General features: G+C 42.8%; 1 protein-coding gene across 2 annotated transcripts in view; it reads left to right on the top strand.

Moving 5' to 3' along the window:
- Nucleotides 1-18,527, top strand: part of LOC129815123 (receptor-type tyrosine-protein phosphatase gamma-like) — a 305,416-nt gene that overhangs the window by 194,648 nt on the left and 92,241 nt on the right. The gene's annotated exons all lie outside the window — the stretch shown is intronic.

The raw sequence follows: 18,527 nt of genomic DNA, 5'->3' as shown, positions 1-18,527 counted from the left end.
CCTGTGTGGAAGCACCTGCTTTTAATATACTTTGTATCCCTAATTTACTCAACAGTTTATTTATTTTGGCAGTTACCTGTATGTACAGTCTGAACATATTATGACCAACCTATTCCTAGCATAACATTATAGTACATTAAAGGAGCATTATGTAGAATTGTTGTTGCATTATAATGTCATAAACTGCCTATAATACAACTGCAGTAATAGTGGAATTATATTAAATTCTTTGGGCCCTTACAAAATTGCATTATAATTTTCAGTTTTCCGATTGTTTAACAAAAGTTGGTACGGCTCTTGTTTTTGAATTGGAGGGTTTGTACCATCTCTCTGAGCATCGTCACTCGGAAGGCGTGGTCCTCCCCTTCCGAGCACAATCAACAATGGTGGATGTCTTAGGCAAGCGTCCAACCCCTCCGGTTGCGGATACAGGTGCCAAAAAATTTGTTTAGCCAAGCAACTAAATGATAAGGCTCGGGGGGGAAATCAGAGTACATATAGGTAACAATTTGAATCGCTGGACAGAAGTTATGGCCCTAAAATGGCTGAAGTCTGATGCAGAGATGGCCTTTTTTCTGCTTGGCGGGTAACGTTACCAAGAGTTGGCGCCAGCTAGCTAATATAAACTCACGTAAACTCGTACATCGCCTTGGTCCGTACAATTCCCCTTATTTTAGCGCCCCAGAAACGTAATACTTCCAGATCAACTGTAATGTCAATACCATTGTAAAGCACAATTTCGCCCCTTTCCAACAGAATCAATTACATGACCTAAACACTGCCTGTTTCTGCATAATTCAAGCAGGTAATGAGCCCCGTCGGGTCTTTTTTAAAATAGCGGGTGGGGAAGCGAAACTAATGCGTGATAGTGAGAAGGAGAGATGTCGTGTGGGAAAATTGCTTTTTTTCACTCGATCTGTCCAACTTATCACCTTATCGCCTCTAAAATGTAAATAAAACACTATAAAGAGTTTATATAATGTGTCATCACATACCTATTTGAAGGTTTGTGTCGAATTTGAATCGGGTTTTTAGGGCGGTGCTAAAGTGATCTTAGAAGTAAACAGCGGCTTTGAGAATGATGATCGCATGCAATGATGACGCAAAAAATTACTAGGTATCCCCCCTTACCCCCGTCACTGTCCATTTTTTGTTTTTAAAGGATGAGAGAAGTGCTACACCTGGTGGAGAGAGATTGTAAGACAGAAATAGTTGCTTTATGCGTGCTGTACGTTACGACATGACACGCAGCGATGTAACAAAGGGTCAGTTTTTTCAACTTTTCTCCAATACTATAGAGACATTACCATGTCGATCAATGCTTGAATAGAAACCTAGTTCACACCCCCGATTTTGAAGTCAACACAGTCGCTACAGTCCCATTAGTTTTCTTTGTAGCCTCGTTTGAATGTTGCAGTTGCACACATTTGTACGGAATGGGGTGAGTTTACGTTAGCTGTGATGTTTGGGAATGGTCAATCTGGGTTAGCTTTATGCTATCTAAATTATCTGGCTGTCTTGATAAATAACTCAGGTGTACATGGTATTTGCGATCTAAAACCAGTCAGGATATTGACATCAGCATGTGTGTTTTTGAGAGTCATGATCATTTTGAACCTACTTACATTTCGCATTGGCGGCTAGCTGATGTTTCATGTACATTTCTCTGTTTGAGAGTGATAGAACTGTCATGGCACGGCTGTAACACTATCAGCTGTAATGGTGCTCGGCAGTATGGTTGCCTCGCCTTTTTGAGACTTCCGAGTTATTATTACTGAAACAATATTAGCTAGCTAGCTAACATTATGTAGCTTGGTAGAGACATGACAAGGAAGCGCACTAGCTAGGTTTTGTGACATACATTAGAAATCTAGCTAGCTAGATATAATGTGACATGCGTGATATAATAATGGCCCCACCACAATCCACTCCAAGGAAAGTGTCCCTCTGCCTGCTATATCAAGCATTGGAGTGGCATCCAGCACCACGCTGTCAGATAGGTGACAACACATGCTTAATTTCAACATGAGAATAGCTAAATACCTTTTTCCTGTTCCATTCAATGATGGCTATTGGATAGCGTGAACCTTCCTGTGTGCATAATTTATGGTTGGTTTCTGTGTTTTTGTGTCCCTCTCTTTGTACTTGCCTTCTTTGAGTAGCCTATTTGGCGGTGTATTTATGGTACTGTCATGTCTCTCTCTCTAATATTCAGCACTATATGCTTGGAGTATAACTGACTGTCTTTCTCTGAAGGAGGGATGAGTTTCTGGAGGAGCCAGGAGTGGTTGAGCTAGATAGGAGCACTATTGAGGCAACAGAAGGCGAAAACAGGCGACATTTCTGGAGACACTATCACCCTATATGTGTATTGCCAGTATTGTACAGATCGTATTCAGTAAATTTACTTTTTTAGTTATGTTCTATCACTTCTATTTAGCCTGATGAATATGAGCATCTCTAAAGATCCCTGCTGAGGGGCCTCTCTTAAGACACCTCTGAAGCCTCCACTTTCAAGCAACTAGGAGACCTCCTGCCTGCCTCCCGGTCCCAACCCCAAAACCGATGCAGCATTTTCTCCATGTACTGTACCAGGCTACACACACAGACTGATGACAGGAATCAATCAATCAAATGTATTTATAAAGCCCCTTTTATATCAGCAGATGTCACAAAGTGCTATACAGAAATCCAGCCTAAAACCCCGAACAGCAAGCACTGCTGATGTAGAAGCACAGAACATACACATGGATAGCTTAAGCTCTATGGCTGGCTGGCATACATGTAGTGAAGGAATGGGATGAAATGTGCATTGATCTAAATATCCTTATGCTGTGCAAAGGGCCTACAGTGCCAGACCATTTTCTTAGGTTTACTTTGCTCTGTAAACATGGACTTACTTTGGAGACTACATTACTTTATTAAAGGCCCACCGTCATCACATGATTACATGATCACCCCATTAAATTTGCCAAGCAGCTCCTCCTAAATGGCACTTCACAAAAAGTGACCACACGTCCCAACTTGCAAACTAATCATTGGTTTAGAAGACAAAATAGGAGTGACAATGTGATTCTAGCCTATTGAAACACACAGGGCAGACCATCCCCCTCCCCAAACCCCCTTGCTGCACACCTAAACCCTATTTGTATTTACATTGTGAGGTCATTTGAATGGGATGACGATGTGACGACAGTGGGCCTTTAAACAGTTAGATCAGATTAAATCTATAGAGGTTCTTACACAGCTAGATCCATTGATGAACCTATGCTGCTTCGTCTTACCCAGACCACCTGTGAGCCAAAGCTCTATTAAAATATATTGTTGGCATCTTTACCCTCCTCTAATCCTCCCATCCCTGTGTTCATGGGGCTCTACTTGCCTCTAGGGGTGTGTATTATGTCTGGGCTGACACACACATCTTTTATTTCTCGTTAGGTGACAAGTGACACAAGGTTCTGGACCATACCCCCCCCCCCCCTTAAAAGATTTAGATGCACTATTGTAAAGTGGCTCTTCCGCTGGATATCATAAGGTGAATGCACCAATTTGTAAGTCGCCCTGGATAAGAGCGTCTGCTAAATGACTTAAATGTAAATGTAATCATAGGTGTTTTTGATTTTTCTTGGAACCTAAGGGTTAACTTGTGTTTGATCATGTTCACATTGCATCTTAACTCCTTAAAGTTGGAATCAGCTAGTCGTCGGCGACCCTCAGGTCGCCCCTCTTCTTTTGTTATTTCATTTTGAACGAAACCCAACACTTACCACTTTTTCTTACTTCTCTTTTCGGGTCGAGTTGATGCAGATCCAATACTAATGATGATGATACTTGTTCAGTAGAACATCTCTGAATATGTTGTCCCTGCTACCACAACTGTTTATCTACAACTAGCTAGCAGCTGACTACTCTACAGTTTACATTCTACCTCTCTCATGCACGCTCATTTCAGTTGGAGGCATTCAGTTGTGCAACTGGCTAGGTATCCCCATTTCCCTTTCCTTTCCCTCTCATGCCCAAATGCTCTCTCTCGCATCTTTGCGCTCTCCCCTTCACAACCATAGATTGAATATATAAACAACACAAGAAGCCTGGAGTCATGGACGACTTGCTGATTACCACTTTAAATATGTAATTTAAAAAAACATTTAAATCACCTTTATTTAACCAGGTAGGCAAGTTGAGAACAAGTTCTCATTTACAATTGCGACCTGGCCAAGATAAAGCAAAGCAGTTTGACATATACAACAACACATAGTTACACATGGAGTAAAACAAACATACAGTCAATAATACAGTAGAAAAATAAGTCCATATACAATGTGAGCAAATGAGGTGAGTTAATGGAGGTAAAGGCAAAAAAAGGCAATGGTGGCGAAGTAAATACAATATAGCAAGTAAAACACTGGAATGGTAGATTTGCAGTGGAAGAATGTGCGAAGTAGAAATATAAATAATGGGGTGCAAAGGAGCAAAATAAATAAATAAATACAGTAGGGGAGAGGTAGTTGTTTGGGCTAAACTATAGATGGGCTATGTACAGTTGCAGTAATCTGTGAGCTGCTCTGACAGCTGGTGCTTAAAGCTAGTGAGGGAGATAAGTGTTTCCAGTTTCAGAGATTTTTGTAGTTCGTTCCAGTCATTGGCAGCAGAGAACTGGAAGGAGAGGTGGCCAAAGGAGGAATTGGCTTTGGGGGTGACCAGAGAGATATACCTGCTGGAGCGCGTGCTACAGGTGGGTGCTGCTATGGTGACCAGCGAGCCGAGATAAGGGGGGACTTTACCTAGCAGGGTCTTGTAGATGACCTGGAGCCAGTGGGTTTGGCGACGAGTATGAAGCGAGGGCCAGCCAACGAGAGCGTACAGGTCGCAGTGGTGGGTAGTATATGGGGCTTTGGTGACAAAACGGATGGCACTGTGATAGACTGCATCCAATTTATTGAGTAGGGTATTGGAGGCTATTTTGTAAATGACATAGCCGAAGTCGAGAATCAGTAGGATGGTCAGTTTTACGAGGGTATGTTTGGCAGCATGAGGGAAGGATGCTTTGTTGCGAATTAGGAAGCCAATTCTAGATTTAACTTTGGATTGGAGATGTTTGATGTGAATCCGGAAGGAGAGTTTACAGACACCTAGGTATTTGTAGTTGTCCACATATTCTAAGTCAGAACCGTCCAGAGTTGTGATGCTGGACGGGCGGGCAGGTGCAGACAGCGATCGGTTGAAGATCATGCATTTAGTTTTACTTGTATTTAAGAGCAGTTGGAGGCCACGGAAGGAGAGTTGTATGGCATTGAAGCTCGTCTGGAGGGTTGTTAACACAGTGTCCAAAGAAGGTCCAGAAGTATACAGAATGGTGTCGTCTGCGTAGAGGTGGATCAGAGACTCACCAGCAGCAAGAGCTACATCATTGATGTATACAGAGAAGAGAGTCGGCCCAAGAATTGAACCCTGTGGCACCTCTATAGAGACTGCCAGAGGCCCGGACAACAGGCCCTCCGATTTGACACACTGAACTCTATCAGAGAAGTAGTTGGTGAACCAGGCGAGGCAATCATTTGAGAAACCAAGGTTATCGAGTCTGCCGATGAGGATGTGGTGATTGACAGAGTCGAAAGCCTTGGCCAGGTCAATGAATACGGCTGCACAGTATTGTTTCTTATCGATGAAGGTTAAGATATCGTTTAGGACCTTGAGCGTGGCTTAGGTGCACCCATGACCAATTCTGAAACCAGATTGCATAGCGGAGAAGGTGCGGTGGGATTCGAAATGGTCGGTAATCTGTTTGTTGACTTGGCTTTCGAAGACCTTAGAAGGCAGGGTAGGATAGATATAGGTCTGTAGAAGTTTTGGTCAAGAGTGTCCTCCCCTTTGAAGAGGGGGATGACCGCAGCTGCTTTCCAATCTTTGGGAATCTCAGACGACACGAAAGAGAGGTTGAACAGGCTAGTAATAGGGTTTGCAACAATTTCGGCAGATGATTTTCTAAAGAAAGGGTCCAGATTGTCAAGCCCGGCTGATTTGTAAGGGTCCAGATTTTGCAGCTCTTTCAGAACATCAGCTGACTGGATTTGGGAGAAGGAGAAATGGGGAAGGCTTGGGCGAGTTGCTGTGGGGGGTGCAGTGCTGTTGACCAGGGTAGGGGTAGCCAGGTGGAAAGCATGGCCAGCCGTAGAAAAATGCTTATTGAAATTCTCAATTATAGTGGATTTATCTGTGATGACAGAGTTTCCTATCCTCAGTGCAGTGGGCAGCTGGGAGGAGGTGCTCTTATTCTCCATGGACTTTACAGTGTCCCAGAACTTTTTTGAGTTTGTGTTGCAGGAAGCAAATTTCTGCTTGAAAAAGCTAGCCTTGGCTTTTCTAACTGCATGTGTATATTGGTTTCTAACTTTCCTGAAAAGTTGCATATCACGGAAGCTGTTCGATGCTATTGCAGAACGCCACAGGATGTTTTTGTGTTGGTTAAGAGCAGTCAGGTCTGGAGAGAACCCAGGGCTATATCTGTTCCTGGTTCTAAATTTCTTAAATGGGGCATGCTTATTTAAGATGGTGAGGAAGGCATTTAAAAAAAAACTAGGCATCCTCTACTGACGGGATGAGGTAAATTTATTTCCAGAATACCCGGGCCAGGTCGATTAAAAAGGCCTTCTCGCTGAAGTGTTTCAGGGAGCGTTTAACAGTGTTGAGTGGAGGTCGTTTGACCGCTGACCCGTTACGGATGCAGGCAATGAGGCAGTGATCGTGGAGATCTTGGTTGAAAACAGGAGAGGTGTATTTAGAGGGCAAGTTGGTTAGGATGATATCTATGAGGGTGCCCGTGTTTACGGCTTTGGGGTGGTACCTGGTAGGTTCATTGATCATTTGTGTGAGATTGAGGGCATCAAGCTTAGATTGTAGGATGGCTGGGGTGTTAAGCATGTCCCAGTTTAGGTCACCTAGCAACATGAGCTCTGAAGATATATGGGGGGCAATCAGTTCACATATAGTGTCCAGAGCACAGCTGGGGGCAGAGGGTGGTCTATAGCAGGGGGCAACGATGAGAGACTTGTTTTTAGAGAGGTGGATTTTTAAAAGTAGAAGTTCAAATTGTTTGGGTACAGACCTGGATAGTAGGACAGAACTCTGCAGGCTATCTCTGCAGTAGATTGCAACACTGCCCCCTTTGACCGTTCTATCTTGTCTGAAAATGTTGTAGTTAAGGATGGAGATTTCAGAGTTTTTGGTGGTCTTCCTAAGCCAGGATTCAGACACGGCTTGGACATCCGGGTTGGCAGAGTGTGCTAAAGCAGTGAATAAAACAAACTTAGGGAGGAGGCTTCTCATGTTAACATGCATGAAACCAAGGCTATTACGGTTACAGAAGTCATCAAAAGAGAGTGCCTGAGAATAGGAGTGGAGCTAGGCACTGCAGGGCCTGGATTCACCTCTACATCACCAGAGGAACAGAGGAGGATTAGGATAAGGGTACGGCTAAAAGCCATGAGAATTGGATGTCTAGGACGTCCAGAACAGAGAGTAAAAGGAGCAGGTTTCTGGGGGCGATAAAATAGCTTCAAGGTATAATGTACAGACAAAGATATGGTAGGATGTGAATACAGTGGATGTAAACCTAGGCACTGAGTGGTGATGAGAGAGATATTGTCTCTAGAAACATTGAAATCAGGTGATGTCATCGCATGTGTGGGTGGTGGAACTGAAAGGTTGGATAAGGTATAATGAGCAGGGCTAGAGGCTCTACAGTGAAATAAGCCAATAAACACTAACCAGAACAGTAATGGACAAGGCATATTGACATTAAGGAGAGACATGCTTAGCCGAGTGATCATAAGGGTCCAGTGAGTAGTGAGTTTGGTTGGGGTCACGGCGATTCAGATAGCTAGCCGGGCCATGGGTAGCAAGCTGGCAGAGGATGGAGGTCTGTTTTTAGCCACCTCGTGCGTTTCCGGTGGTAGATTAGTTGGGTTCCGTGTGGTAGAGGGGACCAATCCAATTGGCAAAATAGTTATAGTTATAGTGGCCCAAGAAAATTGTCCAATAGACCTATTCAGATAGCAGCCGATAAGACAGCTAACGGTTAGCGGGCCGCAGAAGGGCGTTCAGGTTACGTCGCGACTGAGGGGCCAGTTGGATAACCCCCTCGGGCAGATAACGTCGGTTGTCCAGTCGTGAAGGCCTGGTGGGGGCTCCGCATCGGCAGTAAAACGGGTCCGGATGATTGTAGCCCAGGAGTTGCTGATGGAACTCTTCAGCTGGCTAGCTCCGGAATAATTGATGTTTGCTCCGGGACCAACGTTAGCCAATAGTCACTCGGATAGCAGCTAGCTAGCTGCAAGATCCAGGTGTAAATGTCCAGAGCTTGCAGTAGAAATCCGGGGATATGGAGAGAAAATAGGTCCGGTATGCTCTGGTCTGAGTCGCATTGTACAAAACTGGCGATAGCTTTTCGAGCTAAAGGATAGCCGATGACCGCCAACCGTGGTTAGCTGAATACTAACGTTAGCCAGCTAACTTCTGGCTAACTTCTGGCTAGCTTCTGTTGTGGATTTCAGATTTGAGGTGAATAATACTTTTTTAAATTTTTATTGGTGAGGCGGGTTGCAGGAGAGTGTTTTGAAGTTGAGAAATTGAGTTAATTTGTCCAGGGGTACAATGCCTTGCAAAAGTATTCATCCCTCTTGGCGTTTTTCCTATTTTGTTGCATTACAACCTGTAATTTAAATGGATTTTTATTTGGATTTCATGCAACGGACTTACACAAAATAGTCCAACTTGGTGAAGTGAAATGAAAAAAATTACTTGTTTCAAAAAATTATAAAAAATCAAAAATGGAAAAGTGGTGTGTGCATATGTATTCACCCCCTTTGCTTTGAAGCTCCTAAATAAGATCTGGTGCAACCAATTACCTTCAGAAGTCACAATAAAATAAAGTCCAACTGTGCGCAATCTAAGTGTCACATGATCTGTCACATGATCTCATTATATTTTCACCTGTTCTGAAAGGCCCCAGAGTCTGCAACATCACCACAGCACACCAACATCAAAACCTCATCCCAACTGTAAAGTATGGTAGAGGGACCATCATGGTTTGGGGTTGCTTTGCCTCCTCAGTGCCTGGAGAGCTTTCTATCATCAACGGGAAAATGAGTTCCCAAGTTAATCAAAACATTTTGCAGGAGAATGTAAGTCTATCTGTCCGCCAATTGAAGCTCAACAGAAGTTAGGTGATGCAACAGGACAACAACCCAAAAGGCAGAAGTAAATCAATAACAGAATGGCTTCAACAGAAGAAAATACGCCTTCTGGAGTGGATCAGTCTGTCATGACCTCAACCCGACTGAGATGCTGTGGCACGACCTCAAAAGACCGGTTCAGACCAGACATCCCAAGAATATTGTGGAACTGAAACCGTTTTGTGAAGAGGAATGGTTAACTACAGAAAACATTTGGTTGAGGTTATTGCAGCCAAAGGAGGGTCAACCAGTTATTAAATCCAAGGGTTCACGTACTTTTTCCAACCTGCACTGTGATTGTTTACATGGTGTGTTCAATAAAGACATGAAAAATTATAATTGTGTGTTATTTTAAGCAGACTGTGTTTATCTATTGTTGTGACTTTGATGAAGATCAGAATTGTTATTTATGCAGAAATCCAGGTGATTCTAAAGGGTTCACATACTTTTTCTTCCCACTGTAGCATATTATCAGTAAAGCTGAATGCGATATTTCTATCCACACTCCACTAAAGGTGTTTCTCAGAAGTATGGTCATGGTTTACGATTAATTCAAAGCCAATTCAAAAACAAATTTCTAGTGCAAATTGAACAAACTAGATCATGTTTCCATTGAATGTATGTTCATACGTTAATTATTCAAGAAAAAATATATATTTTTGTTAAATATATATGCATTTTTTTAAATTAACATAATACAAACCTGTGTGTCAGCCATTCTTTCACTGAGGAGATCAAAAAGCCTCCTCTGCCTGTCCATCCTCTGCCCATGGCTCTTCCTCTACCCCTGCCTCTGCCTGTCCATCCTCTGCTAATGGCTCTTCCTCTACCCCTGCCTCTGCCTGTCCATCCTCTGCCCATGGCTCTTCCTCTACCCCTGCCTCTTGCCCTGCTAGTCTCACTGCCATCAACATTGTCCAACACAACCTGCGCATACATTGAATCACGTTAGATGTCCTGCCATGTGAGATACTTTCTTACATGCATTGGCTATTACAAAACAATTTGACAAGGTTGAGTCACGTATACTCCCTCTCCGGCCTTTAGGTCATCAGGCTTCTGATTATCCCGCACACCTGTCACCATCGTCTCGTGCATCTGACTCACCTGGACTCCATCACCTCCTTGATTATCTTCCCTATATATGTCACTCCGCTTGGTTCTTTCCTCAGGTTTTATTGGCTCTGTTTTCATGTCGGTGCGTTGTTTGTGTTTCGTGGTCATTGTTTCTTTTATTTATTAAAACCTCATTCACTGAACTTGCTTCCCGACTCTCAGCTCACTCGTTACAGGTTGAAACTATTGCAACTAGCTACAGCTGCAATAATGTCAAACTAGCTGTGTTTTATCAAACGTTAGCAAGGGAACCGACAGAACACATCACAGAAAGTTGACAAATTGAAAGTACAACGTTGCGATATGGTTTAACGTTATATTTCACCTTATCACCCAACATGCTGTGTGTCCAGTGGTTAGCTAGTGGACGTCTGCTGTTGCTGTAGCCGTATGAAATGGCTGGCTAGCTATGTCTATGTAAACAAATAGCCTTAAATAGCTATGTCTATCCACACGTTTTAGAACGAAAGGGAGAGACCGTGCAAAGGGGGAGTGACTCTAGGCTTGTTGAGAAAGGAGGTAGGGGAGGGAAGGGGGAGAATTGTTTTAAAATAGCCTGTTGTAATTCGCCAAGCTTCCACAACATGGGAGAAAAATAGGCGTATCTCCTTTAAAATCACACTTTATATATACATTCTGATAGTTTAAAAACATGTTGAGCAGTCCAATACAATATTTGTGGTAGGAGTGGATTTGCGCATTTAGGTGATGTCTCCCTATTAGTGAATCTATCATTGGTACAGAGGAAAACCTGAAAAAGCTGTTTTTGGACATCTGCATTCAGCCTCTTATAGCATCTCATGGATCTTCCCTGTCTAAGACAGGTATTTTTCACAATTTCTATCTGTCACAAAGATGGATCGTCCTCTCTTTCTGCCCACAAATTTAGTTGAAATGCTTGTGGGAGCGAGGGCCACAGGTGGCTGGCGTCAGTATTGACAGCAGTCACAACAAGGCCAGATGTCCTATTACAGGGTCTCTCTGCAGACCTGGGGAAACAAATGTCCCAGTGTGATTTCTGTATTGCCAGATATTTTATTTTATGAATCTCTCTGGACACAATGTGTCATGAATGAACTGGTGTTGTCCCTGGTCCATCTCTCCCAAATGGTGAACCTTAATGGACCCCTGTATCTGCTTTTAAAATGGTGGGCACATACGTACACCTTGTATAACATGTAATCCCACTCTCTGTGAATGATCTATTGTGTTCCCCTTAAACTGTTCTATCATATAATGAAGATCTTATAGCCCATAAAGCTTGCCATATTTCTATCAAGGCTAACACTGGTGTTATTTTCTGCTCCCTCTCTAGTAGGCAGTGGAGTGAGTGAATGGCCCATACACATTCCTCAATATAGTGCAGTGTAGTGTGGGGGGGGGGGGGTGAAAGGCTTGTTGTTTAGATGAAAGAGAGTCAGGTTCATCTGATGGGGTACTGTACGTCTTCTCAGCAGTTTATTAGCATCCCTGTCGTCACTCAGTGTTAGAGAGAAGACTCGGAGAAAGAGAGAGCGAGAGAGAGACTCCTCAACTCATTCAGCATGAGAAATGTCTGTCCCTGATCGCGTGGTGTTTTTCCGAGACTCTGATGGCCACAGCCGTCTCTTCCCAAGGCCACTGTGTGTTAAAGGATGAGGGCCACCCCTGAGCTGTCTGCTCTGCAGGCATGGTGGGGGAGCACCAGTGTAGCACAGGTTAGTACAGCACGTTAGCGTAGCAGTGGCGCAGCCCACCGAGTCAAATAAAGTGCTAACACAAACAACAGCTGCGGAACGAAATAGCGCACAGCTTCTTATCTCTGCTTACTCCATAATGCATGCCTAACAAGACAAATGTCCTCTTGTTGTGCCATGCATTATTTATACAGTACATTCTCCACTATTTATAAATGACAGCTGAGCATCTGTGAAGTAATCACCTGAAGGGGGTGGCTGATGAACAGTGTAGTAAACCAGGAAGGAAGGGGTAAGCATCTCTGAATAATGGATGCTTCAATCAGCTTCTTCTCAAAGTCCTCATGCTTCTGTGAAAACTGTAGCCTTGGCTGAACTCTAATCCTTTCACCTTGAAGCAGGAAGTCATTATATGTCTCACGGCCAGAAGAATAGTATCAGGGTTTTTGAGAGGGAGAGGAGGGCGGCTGGAAGGATGAAGTGAGAATACTTTCCCAGAATCGTATCAAATAAACCTTTTAAGAAATTCATGAGGACTTGGAGTCTTCAAGTCTTGAAGAAATATTTGCATTGATCAAGGCTTTATATCCATATCAGCCCCCTGTTTTCACACACTGCGGTCCAAGGTCTCGCTGGCTTAGCATCTAATTCCTGCTCGCCTGTTAGCGTTCCCAAACACTGGCTCCCATCGCTAATGAAACTCCCAGGACCTGCCTTCCCCTTGCATGCTGGATTAGGACGCTGAATCAACAAAAGGCAAAAACAAATTATGAAAATAGAGAGCAAGAAATGTGTTTTTTATCCCTGCCTTGCTCTGAGCGCTAATGGAAACTGCCATGCCATCCCTTCCGCTAGCCTGTTAGCATAAACCGTAACCATAAAATGAGACTAAACGTAGCAGCAATACAGTGAAGTGTATTTAGCTTAGCCACAGTGGTAGTCTCCCTCCACATCATAGTCCCATGCCATAGATGCTAAGCAACACCTTAAGCACACTATGCATTGTTAATCCCTCAGCTTTTATTTGGCTGCCATTTGTATTCTCAGTGGTATTATGAGGTATGCCAAGAAGGCCAGGCTCCCACAGGAGGCCTTACTACTTAGTGTAACCTTAGCATCCTGGATGCAGACTGGTAGAATTTCAGTGGGAGTGCCAACAACCTTGTAAAAGCATCAGGCAACACATCTCTTAAAATCTCCAATATCTCCCAGAGGAAACAAACTACACAAGGAGAGGAAATAAACTGTGATAGACCAGCCAATTGTTCAAGGGTCAAAGACTTTGGCAGAGTATCCGGCCTGAGAAATGTCAAACTAAGTCAATGTATTTGAAAGGCCTAGTGTATTTAGTTTGACATGTCTCAAGTTTCAGACTTTGTTGAAGACGTTAAGATGACAAACAGGCCACTTGAGTGCTTCTTCGAAATGGGACAGAAATCTCCTGTGAAAGGAGGAGTAAAAACGATTCTGAAATGCAATGACAGTAAGACATCGGTTTGACAATGGGAGCATTTATTTACGGTCATATTGGTGAATTAAATATGAGTCTATTCAGACAAATTTGTGAATCCCAAAAATGTACCCCTCTGTCAATTCCCACTTTATTTCAACAAGAGGATGATGAAAAAACAATGGACTTGCAGAGACAATTAGAAGTGGATGAGAAGATACAGTGCCTTCAGAAAGCATTGACATTTTGTTGTGTTACAGCCTGAATTCAAAATTAATTAAATAAATAAAAACCCCACCTATCTACATACAATACCCCATAATGATAATGTGAAAACATGTTTTTAGAAATGTTTACAAATGTATTGAAAATTCAATATAGACATTTCTAATTTACATAACTATTCACACCCCTGAGTCAATACTTTATAGACGCATTGGCAGCGATTACAGCTGTGTCTTTTGGGGTAAGTCTCTAAGAACGTTGCACACCTGGATTGCACAATATTTGCACATTATTCTTTAAAAAATTATTCAAGATCTGTCAAGTTGATTGTTGGTCATTGCTAGACAGCCATTTTCAAGTCTTGATTGTGGTGGCCAGGTCATCTGATGCAGCATTCCATCACGCTCCTTCCTGGTCAAATAGCCCTTACACAGCCTGGAGGTGTGTTGAGTCATTGTCCTGTTGAAAAACAAATGATAGTCCCACTAAGCGCAAACCAGATGGGATGGCATATTGCTGCAGAATGCTGTGGTAACCATGCTGGTTTAGTGTGCCTCTAAATCACCAGCAATGCACCCCCACACCATCACACCTCCTAATCCATGCTTCACGGTGGGAGCCACACATGCGGAGATCATCCGTTCACCTACTCTGCGTCTCACAAAGACACAAAAATCTAAAATTTGGACTCATCAGACCAAAGGACAGATTTCCACTGGTCTAATGTCCATTGCTTGTGTATCTTGGCCCAAGCAAGTCTCTTATTCTTATTGGTGTCCTTTAGTAGTGGTTTCTTTGCAGCAGTTCAATCATGAAGGCCTGATTCATGCAGTCTCCTCTGAACAGTTGATGTTGACATGTGTTTGTTACTTGAACTCTGTGAAGCATTTATGTGGGCTGCAATTTCTGAGGCTGGTAACTCTAATGAACTTATCCTCTGCAGCAGAGGTAACTCTGGTTCTTCTTTTCCTGTGGTGGTCCTCATGAGAGCCAGTTTCATCATAGCTCTTGGTGTTTTTTGCGACTGCACTTGAAGAAACTTTCAAAGTTCTTGACATTTTTTGGGATTGACTGACCTTCATCTTAAAGACTGACCTTCATGTCTTAAAGTAATGATGGACTGTCATTTTTCTTTGCCTATTTTAGATATCTTTCCGATAATAGGAACTTGGTCTTTTACCAAATAGGGCTATCTTCTGTATACCACCCCTACCTTTTCACAACACAACTGATTGTCTAAATCGCATAGAGAAGGAAAGAAATTCCACAAATTAACTTTTAACAAGGCACACCTGTTAATTGAAATGCATTCCAGGTGACTTTCTCATGAAGCTGGTTGAGAGAATGCCAAGAGTGTGCAAAGCTGTCATCAAGGCAAAGGGTGGCTACTTTGAAGAATCTCAAATGTAAAGTATATTTTGATTTGTTTAACACTTTTTTTGTTATTATATGATTCCATATGTGTTATTTCATAGTTTTGATGACTTCACTATTATTCTACAATGTAGAAAATAGTAAAAATAAAGAAAAACCCTTGAATGAGTAGGTGTGTCCAAGCTTTTGACTGATACTGTAAGTCAAACTGTAACTTGGCCATTCAATGTCGTCTTGGTAAGCAACTTTAGTGTACATTTGGCCTTGTGTTTTTGGTTATTGTCCTGCTGAAAGGTGAATTTGTCTCCCAGTGTATGTTGGAAAGCAGACTGAACCAAATGTGTCATACTCTACACCTTTTTCTAAAATGGATTCAATTAATTTTTTTACAACTATCTGGAAAAATTTGATAGGGTTTATTTTATCTTCCTTGGTTAGATTCTAGCTAATTTTGCTCTGGCTAGCATTAGTTGTTGATCATGTTGTTGTTGATGTGCATAACTGAGGGAGAGAGAGCCTACCTTTTCATGATTGTTTGATTAATAGCGCTGCAAAGTTCCAAAATGCAAGAGGACTCAAATGAACTCAAATAGTTTTTGTCACATTATCCGAATACAACAACCGTGAAATGCTTATTTACAAGCCCTTAAACCAACAACGCAGTTCAAGAAATAGAGGTAAGAAAATATTTTCTAAATAAACTAAGGTATAAAGTAAAATAAAAAATAACACAATAAAATAACAATAACGAGGCTATATACAGGGGTACCGGTACCGAGTAAATGTGCAAGGATACAGGTTAGTCGAGGTAATTTGTACATAAAGTGACTACAGTATGCATAGATAATAAACAGTGAGTAGCAGCAGTGTAAAACAAAGCGGGGGTTAAATGAATAATTGTTCAGCTGTCTTATGGCTTGAGGGTAGAAGCTGTTAAGGAGTCTTTTGGAACCTAAACTTGGCACTCCAGTACCGCTTGCCGTGCGGTACTAGAGAAAACAGTCTATGACTTGGGTAACTGGATTCTTTGACAATTTTTTGGGCCTTCCTCTGACACCGCCTAGTATAGAGGTCCTGAATGGCAGGAAGTTTGGCCCCAGTGATGTACTGGGCCGTACGCACAACCCTCTGTATCACCTCACGGTCAGATGCCGAGCAGTTGCCATACCAGGCAGTGATGCAATCGGTCAGGTTGCTCTCGATGGTGCAGCTGTATAAATTTTTGAGGATCTGGGGACCCATGCCAAATGTTTTCAGTCCCCTGAGTGGGAAAAAGTGTTATCGTGCCCTCTTCACGACTGTCTTGGTGTGTTTGGACCATGATAGTTTGTTGGTGATGTGGACACAAAAGAACTTGAAACTCTCGACCCGCTCCACTACAGCCCCGTCGACGTTAATGGGGGACTGTTCGGCCCTCCTATTCCTGTAGTCCACGATCAGCTCCTTTGTCTTGATCATGTTGAGGGAGAGGTTGTTGTCCTGGCACCACACTGCCAGGTCTCTGACCTCCTTCCTATAAGCTGTCTCATTGTTGTGGTGATCAGGCCTAACACTGTTGTTTCATCAGCAAATTGAATGACAGGTTTGGAGTCGTGTTTGGCCATGCATTTGTGGGTGAACAGGGAGTACAGGAGGGGACTAAGCACGCACCCCTGAGGATCAGCGTGGCAGATGTGTTGTTGCCTACCGTTACCACCTGGGTGCAGCCCATCCAGGATCCAGTTGCAGCCCATCCAGGATCCAGTTGCAGAGGGAAGTGTTTAGTCCCAGGGTTCTTAGCTTGGTGATGAGCTTGAAGGGCACTATGGTGTTGAATCCTGAGCAGTGGTCAATGAACAACATTCTCACATAGGTGTTCCTTTTGTCCAGGTGGCAAAGTGTATTGTGGAGTGCGATCGAGATTGCGTCATCTGTGGATCTGTTGGGGCGGTATGCAAATTGGAGTGGGTCTAGGATTTCTGGGATGATGGTGTTGATGTGAGCCATGACCAGCCTTTCAAAGCACTTCATGGCTACCAACGTGAGTGCTACGGGGCGGTAGTCATTTAGGCAGGTTAACTTTGCTTTCTTGGGCACAGGGCCTGTGGTGGTCTGCTTGAAAACATGTAGGTATTAAAGACTTGGTCAGGGAGAGGTTAAGAATGTCAGTGAAGACACTTGCCAGTTGGTCCACGCATGCTCTGAGAACATGTCCTGGTAATCCGTCTGGCCCCGCGTCCTTGTGAATGTTGACCTGTTTAATAACTTCTTGCCGCACGGATCCCTTTAGATTTTTTAAATATGCTTTACAGCGAAAGCAATCCAAGCATTTGTGAGTTTATCAATCACTAGACAAAACAGTAAGAACAGCTAGCCTCAAATTAGCTTGGTCACGAAAGTCAGAAAAGCAATAAAATTAATCGCTTACCTTTGATAATCTTCAGATGTTTGCACTCACGAGACTCCCAGTTACACAATAAATGTTATTTTTGTTCGATAAAGATTAGTTTTATAACCAAAAACCGCCATTTGGTTTGCGCGTTATGTTCAGAAAACCACAGGCTCGTTCCGGTCCTGAAAGGCAGACGAAAATTCCAAAAAGTATCCGTAATATTCGTAGAAACATGTCAAATGTTTTTTATAATCAATCCTGTTTTTAACATACATAATCGATAATATTTAAACCGGATGGTAACCTATTCAATACTACAGAGAAAGAAAATGTCTAGTTACATCTCTCGCGCGCAGGAACTAATCAAAGGACACCTGACGCGTTTTGAAAAATCTCGCTAATTTTTCTAAATAAAAGCTTGAAACTATGTCTAAAGCCTGGTCACAGCCTGAGGAAGCCATTGGAAAAAGAATGTGGTTGATACCCCTTTAAATGGAGGAGGGGCAGGCAACGGAACAGAGATTTTTCCAAATAAAAAGCACCTCCGGGTTGGATTTCCTCAGGTTTTCCCCTGCAAAATCAGTTCTGTTATACTCACAGACAATATTTGGACAGTTTTGGAAACTTTAGAGTGTTTTCTATCCTAATCTGTTAATTATATGCATATTCTAGCATCTGGACCTGAGAAATAGTCCGTTTACCTTGGGAACGTTATTTTTCCAAACATAAAATGTCTGCCCCCTAGCTGAAAGAAGTTAAAGGTCTTGCTCATGATCACACAGTCGTCCGGAACAGCTGGTGCTCTCATGCATGCTTCAATGTTGCTTGCCTCGAAGCGAGCATAAAAGGCATTTAGCTCGTCTGGGCAGCTCACGGCTGGGTTTCCCTTTGTAGTCCGTAATAGTTTGCAAGCTCTCCCGTGGTATTGACATATTTGCAGATATCCATTCAGGTGTATTTTGTGAATTTTGGTGAATGCGTTCTCATGATCTAATGTTGTGCTGTGGCAACTGCCTGTAAACACACAGTCCAGTTCAAAGTGAATGATGGCATGCCTGTGTGGCAAATGACTTATTTGTATA

This window comes from Salvelinus fontinalis, chromosome 18, assembly GCF_029448725.1.
Source record: "Salvelinus fontinalis isolate EN_2023a chromosome 18, ASM2944872v1, whole genome shotgun sequence".
NCBI lineage: Eukaryota > Metazoa > Chordata > Actinopteri > Salmoniformes > Salmonidae > Salvelinus > Salvelinus fontinalis.
This window is presented reverse-complemented; position numbering and strand designations above follow the sequence as displayed.